Genomic DNA, 8,261 nt, shown 5'->3' with positions numbered 1-8,261 from the left:
ATATATATATGTATATATATATATATATATATACATGTATATATCTATATATATATATATATATATATATAATTATTTTATATTCCTTAGGCCAAGACAGTGATGGAATTTCTTTCTATGTTCAGATTCCTTACATAACATAGAATTGTATAATTTGTAGCAGCAGGTCAAGTCCCCCTAAATTCTTGTCATGGCTTCTTTGGGAGGTCTTGGCCCCCAGGGTGTAAATCCCTCTACCTCTGGACTCTTGGGCCAAGTATCAGTCTATGCTTGAAATCGAAGAGATGTGTGGAACTCGAACCACAGCTAAGCGAATGCGAAACCAGCACGCTTCCGATTATGTCAATAGCGCGCCATAACATAAAGGACACTGGGGTATTGTGGTGAAATATGTATAACAAAATCCGAGTACATTCCTTTGACGGTACATGGTTGATAGTATTTGCATCAGGCAAGAAAAAAATTATAGACATTTGACATGAATAAAAGAAGAATGCTTGTCATTTCTCCTGCCTATATCTCCAACTTCAATAACGTTATTGTCTGATTTCAGTATGGAATATGTTCCTGTCAATACATAATTCTTAAAGCTAAACATATCTATATAACGAAATTATTATCGTTTCCTTTCATATATGATAAATAGTTTAATACCTTTCAAAGCTATTCAAACACTACTCGATTTCAAGTGAGTGTCTTTGTTAAAGCGTTCAACACTACATATATTTTGTTTCACGTGCTTGTACAATTCATCAAAACTGATGGATTGACATAGTACAGGTGAAATATATTTAATGAACTTGTATAAGAAGATTAATCATTTATAAATTCGCTGATCTAGTGAACATACAACAGACAGCGCTTTAAAAACAAATATTTGAATAGCAACGCATTCTTATTTATATCGCAATGTTCATAGTGAAGTACGATCTAAATTTTTTCTTTATCATACTCGAAGTACCATTATAAATATTTCTTGTTTCGATGCTTCATTCTTCTCATAAATTCATTTTAAATATTTTTTTTCACATATTTTCATCTTCTCCATTGGTTCTCTTATTTTATCATCGTTTTTCTCTCATCTCATTATTCATCTTTTTATTTTTCTCTTGTCCATCATTTCATTATTTCTTCTTCCTATTTTACTTCTGCATTGTCTTCACTTTTTATTTTTTTTTTGCTGCCAGATATTTCTTCCCTTGATTTTCTTCGTTTTATTTCCTTTTTTGTTTTTTATTCAATTTCTTCTTCTGTTTTCATGTTTTTTACTTTTATTTATCTTCGTTTATCTTTTTTAGTTTGGAAAATAAATGAACTTCATTACTTTATGTTGATTAATTTATTATTTATTATCTATTTATTTATTATCATCTATTATTTATTATTGTTTATCATTTATTGTTTATCATTTATTGTTTATTATTTATTATTTATTATTTATTATTTATTTATTATTCATCTATTCATTTGTCATTATTTATCATTTATTGTCTATTATTTATTAGTATTTATAATCTATCATAATTTATTATATTTTATTATCATTTATTACCATTTATTACCATTTATTACCATTTATTATAATATATTTATTATCATTTATTATCATCTATTATCATTTGTTATAATTTATTGTCTATTAACATAATTTATTACCATAATTTATTACTATAATTTATTACCATCATTTATGATCATTTATTATCATCATTTATTATCATCATTTACTATTATTATTTAATATCATTAATTATTATTATTATTTATTATTCATTATTTACTATCTTTTATTTATATAAATATTTCAGTAATTATTTATATAATTCATATGATTGTTTATACAGTTGTTTATACAGCTGTTTATACAGCTGTTTATACAGTTGTTTATACAGTTGTTTATACAGCTGTTTATACAGTTTTTATACAGTTTTTATACAGTTTTTATACAGTTTTTATACAGTTGGTTATACAGTTGGTTATACAGTTGGTTATACTGTACAGTTTATTAAAAACTGTATTAAAAACTGTATTAAACAGTCTTTAATACAGTTGGTTATACAGTTGGTTATACAGTTGGTTATACAGTTGGTTATACAGTTGGTTATACAGTTGGTTATACAGTTGGTTATACAGTTGGTTATACAGTTGGTTATACAGTTGGTTATACAGTTGGTTATACAGTTGGTTATACAGTTGGTTATACAGTTGGTTATACAGTTGGTTATACAGTTGTTTATCCTTCCTCTACTGGAGGTGGTAGAGGGGGATACAAATGAAATGACCTGGCGGCAGTGGAAACACAAAAAGGACCAATCGGAACGGAAGTGGTTAAGCTGATTAGTCTTTGTTTCCAAGAAGAGTCCTCAATAGAAAACAGTTACTTACGTCTTATGCCCTCTTCACACAAGTGGTTTGAACCGCGCGGAAACCGCGACGGTAATGTCTAGTCAAAGAAAAAATGCGTGGTTGTGTGTCAATGTCTCCACTGACTTACACTTTAATTGAACCGCTTCGGTTGAAACCGCTAGTGTGGACAGGGCCTTATGATCCCCATCCACGGTACGACCTGGTCTTAAGGCCGCCGGACAGATCTGGTCGCATCTGAATGGACTGGGTCGTGTGTGATTTGCCAATATACACGATCCAATTTGGCCAGGTCCGACCGAATATATCCCGCGGCCTCAAGACGAGTTCGTACCGTGGATGGGGACCCTTACACAACGCCTGACTTCAAGCTTGAGCTCGAGAGAACTCGAACTGCTTGTCTTTCAGAGCATATGTGACGACATCTGAGTGAAATAATTCTTTTCGTAGTACCTTTGTACACCCAGGCTTTACCTAAGCGCAAACTGAGACACTGGCGACGCAGTAAATAGCAAAGGCAGACTTCCTGTTGCTAAACTGAAGTACGGTTTAAAATTCTCTCTCACTTAGAAAACTGAGATAGTACATCTAGGAGCATTTTAAGTGAAGAAGTTCAAATTCTACTTAAACTCGGCAATATGAATTCTACTTTTGAATGCCACCTTACCTACGTTGCTTCTGTCTCTGTTTGCGTTTAGACCTTTCCAGTGTGTTCTTGATAGCGGTCTTCAACGCCTTTTCTTATTGTCATGCATTGCAACATCATGGCAACTCGACTATCGGAAAATATTCTTTACTTATCTTCCTTTCGGGTCTTTGATCAAACTGACCATTCGACTCAGACGCAGTGGGAAGTGAAAAACCCCTGGTAGGGCAAAGGCCTGTCAGTTGCGGTAAGTTTTTTTTTTTTTTTTTTTTTTTTTTTTTTTTTTTTTTTTTTTTTTTTTTTTTTTTTTTTTTTTTTTTTTTTTTTTTTTTTTTTTTTTTTTTAGGCTGATGATGTGTCGCCTCCCTGCCTGGCTAGGGCTATCGTATCGGGAACCAAGGCAGCAGGTCCGTAGAGGGTCCCAGGACTCGAACTCGTGACCACCTCATGAGTTCAATACTGAAGCACTGGGCCACCGCGCGTTTTTGTTTATCGACCAGAACTTTCCAAACGTCTTAGTAGATGTGACACTATAGAGTCGTATTTGCACGTTCTAACCACAATCCATTAAACAAATACAAACACACTCGCATAGTACGTCCTCTTTCGCCTTTCGTTTCACATAAACAGACAAAAGCCAGTGCATTTGCACTCTGGTGTATTTCCATATGAAAGGAGATGCTCATTTAAAAAACACAACGTACCATTTAGTATATTTGCATCATTCATCATGAATGTGAGGACGTTCTCAAAAGCAACAAGGGAGCTGTTGCAATGGAGAATATAATAATGAAACATCCGCAAGTCTTCGCTTTTGTGATGTTTCCTCTGTTTTTACAGTCATAGAGGATTGAGTTTTTTTTTTCATTTTCTAATCTTAAAGAATTCTAAACATAAATAAACAAGACAACTGCCGACAAGTATGCCAGGAAGAACATCATGTAGGACGAAGTTTTTATTGATACAGCATTTTGCTTGTTAAAACTTTATCAAGTACACAATACACACGCGTTGTGTACACAGTGCAAACGTAAATGAAAAAAATTCTAAGTTGTACCGATGAAGGCTTTATCTTCATATGGTGATTTTTCTGACATATATGGAAGACTGTCTATATACCAAGGTCTTTTCGCAATTACAAGGAATGTAGCCAAGTCAAAAGGCACTTACCCATTCCACTCCAAACCACCACCCTTTCCCCCTCTTATCTTATGAAAGTAACCTAGATAATATAATTGAATAACAAGAATGTTGTTGCATAAGTTTCCTCAAATTGTTTGAATGTCTAAAGAGTCCGAAAACTCAAGGGTAGGTCTGTTGCTCTTAATGTTTAATCAGATAAGAAAAACTCTGAGGGAAAATATGAAAAATACTAGGAAGGTTTTGTAACTGTAGCAAGTCCATAAGTATGATTAATGTAGAAAAGTCTTTTAGGTAATGGAAATAATTTGCGTGAGAGAAAATATCTTGTAGACTACGAAAACATTTTGATATATGCAGTACATTTTCATAGCTCGTGGCTGTATACAAATTCTTTACTAACCCAACCCACAAAAGAACGTTGTATTCAGATTACTACCACGCATAAGCACATAAGCACACGACAATGGAATTATTTTTCATTACCTATGAACAAACGAGAAGAGCAACAAATTCAAATATTTTGCTATTTTTTCGTCTATATCTATTTCGTTAAGATAACTTGGTTTCAAGATTTTCTTATCTAAAAAAAATTGACACACCAATTGGCTTTACAATTAAGTCATCTGTCTCCTCGAACGAACAAGAAATTCTGTATGTTAACGTAAGATAAACTACTACTGTTACAGTCAAGGGTTTTAACAAGGTCATAATAAGGGAGAAGAGCAGGACACGTAGTAATGGATTTAAATTGGACAATTTTGGGTTTAAGAAGAAAAAAGGCAAGAACTGGTTTACCAACAAACTGGTAAACAAACAAGATATATTTAGTAGCCACATGATGAGCGCTGAAACAACTGGTTGTTTTAAGAGTAGAATAGATCAATGTTATGGATAGCGATAACATGGGATTGCCTAGTGTAGGCCTTATGGTCTTTTGCAGTCTCCTCCATTCATATGTATTTATCTTGTTAAGTGAATTTGGCCCAAGTTGTTATTAACTTATCCAATATGAACTGGACATAATTATAAATCGGTTACCCGGATCATTGTCCTCAAACTGATAAATTCTGACATAAGATGAATATAAGAGTTCCAACAGAGTAATTTTGTATTTCTTTTTAATTTTATTTGATCTAATTTCTTTTCATTTATTTTTTTCTTTTTCTCTCTTTTTTTCAAGATTTCTTTATTCTTGGCCTACTGCAATAGATGATCAAACTCAGAGGACAGAAAATAAAGGAAGACCATTAAATCTTTGTAAGGCATAGATGCCTCCCCCCCAAAAAAAAAAAAAAAAGTTTCATCTTGATTTATGACAAGTTGAGGGTGGGAGGATGACCATATTGAGTGAAGAGTACTTGCGAAAGAATCGATGAACAGTCACTCTACCATATTGAACCTTCTCTTGAGAGGAAGAATGGAGAAGAGAGAAGTGAAGAGTGTGTGATATGATAAAAGAACGGAAACCTATAAACAGGCACACACAAGGACATATACAGTCAGATAGACAGACATACAGCCACAGATATAGACACACAGGTGACTCACATACACACACAATACACATACAGACACACACACATACAATGACACACACACACATACAAAGACATACACATACAAAGACATTCACATACAAAGACATTCACACACACACACACACACACACACACACACACACACACACACACACACACACACACACACACACACACACACACACACACACACACACACACACACACACACACACACACACACACACACACACACACACACACACACACACACACACACACACACACACACACACACACACACAACAAACACACACACACAACAAACACACACACACAATACACACACACACACACACACAATAGACACACACACACACACACACACACACACACACACACACACACACAATACACACACACACACACACACACACAATACACACACACACACACACACACACACATACACACACACACACACACACACACACACACACACACACACACACACACACACACACACACACACACACACACACACACACACAAACACACAAACACAAGCACACACCGGCACACAGACATATACATACAGACACACACAGGCAGATATAGACATACGCACATATACACACACGGGTAGAAAAATACCGACCGATACAGACTCATACACAGACACAGATACACAAATACAAAGGTATATAGACAAACATATATACACAGGCAGACAAAGACACAGATACAAATAAACAGATACACAAACACAGACACACAGACACGCAGGCAGACACCCAGACAGATGCATAGACAAATGGCGGCACAAACAAATAAACAGATACACAGACAGATACATACATATACACAAATGTACACACAGACAGGCACAGATAAAAACAGACAAAAACAGACAGACGGACAGATAGATACTGGGAGACACACACAGACAGACGGACAGATACACACTGGCAGACACACACAGACACAGATATAGACACAGACAGGTATTTACAGACAGACATAGACAAACACACAGACACGGAGAGACGGACACGGAAAGAGACGGACACGGAGAGAGACGGACACGGAGAGAGACAGACACGGAGAGAGACGGACACGGAGAGAGACAGACACGGAGAGAGACAGACACGGAGAGAGACAGACACGGAGAGAGACAGACACGGAGAGAGACAGACACGGAGAGTGTTGCTTTCACCGTTTTATAGAACAGAGAGAATTGTACCCCACTAATTACACCACTAATTACACCACTATCCACTTCCTTCCACTCACTCTCAGAGCTCGCTTGCGAATGACAAATGCTCGTCACTCTTGAACTGACGGCGTCTCCGAGAGTTTCCTTTTACTCATTTTTTTTTAATTATCCACTTGTACACAGAAAATAACAAACACTTAAAATATTACAATAATTAATTTAATAATATGATAATAATCTATTTTACATTCATTCAACTTTTGCATTACACCAATAGAAATGCTTAATTACGTAAATAGAAATGACGATTTTGCTTTCTTCCTGAAATTTCCAGAACTCGTTACACGTACGAACACACACACATCCAATTACGCATCACTTTCATTTCCTACATGTATACAAAATACTAATAGAAATGATAATAACTAGCATACACTACAAGAGACGGAAACATAAGAACATAAGAATAAAGGAGACTGCAAGAGACCATAAGGCTTATACTAGGTAGTTCCATGTCCATTACCTCCTGTCATCCCTGACCATAAAGTTGTCTAACAGTTTCTTGAAATAAACGATATTTTCAGCGCTTTCTACATGATTACTAAGTCTATTCCATTCGTTGACCACCCTATTAGTAAACAAATTCTTGTCTATTTCCTCCTTAACTCTAAGTTTGTTCAATTTAAATCCATTACTGCGATACCTGCCCTGTTGTCTTCTATGACCTTGTTTGCGTTACCCTTGCTAAAACCCTTGATTCATTTAAACACCTTTATTAGATCACCCCGCACTCTGCGTCTTTTCAGAGAATGTAAGTTAAGGTTCCTAAGCCTCTCTTCGTAAGGTAAATTTCTGAGCCCATGTATCATTTTGGGCATCCTCCTCTGTACTGACTTTAGTGAATTGATGTCCATTCTATAAGATTGAAACTAAAACTGTATCTCGTAGTCAAGGATGGGTCTAACTAACGCTAGATAGATTTTGATAATTACATTTGCACTTCTATTCGTAGCCGTCTTGGAATTGAAACATAATGTTCTGTTAGCTTCATTCCTGGCGCTAATGCACTGCTTGGATTTAAGGTCAGGACTCACTAGAACTCCCAAGTCTTTCTCGCACTCAGTTTTCTCTAAAAACGTATTATCTAAGCTATAGCTATTTTCGGGGTTGTGTAGCTCTACGTTTAACACTCTGCACTTGGAGATATTAAAGTTCATTTGCCATTTCACCAACCATGCAAATAATTTGTTAAGATCATGCAAAATCTCGGCGTCGTCTCCTGACCTAATTAGGCGTCTTATTTTAGTGTCGTCCCTACACTTACTGAAATCACTATTAATCCCATTGTCCAAGTCGTTTATGTACATAATGAACA

The sequence above is a fragment of the Oratosquilla oratoria genome, chromosome 17 (genome assembly GCF_046742065.1).
Source record: "Oratosquilla oratoria isolate Oo_2021 chromosome 17, ASM4674206v1, whole genome shotgun sequence".
Lineage (NCBI taxonomy): Eukaryota > Metazoa > Arthropoda > Malacostraca > Stomatopoda > Squillidae > Oratosquilla > Oratosquilla oratoria.
This window is presented reverse-complemented; position numbering follows the sequence as displayed.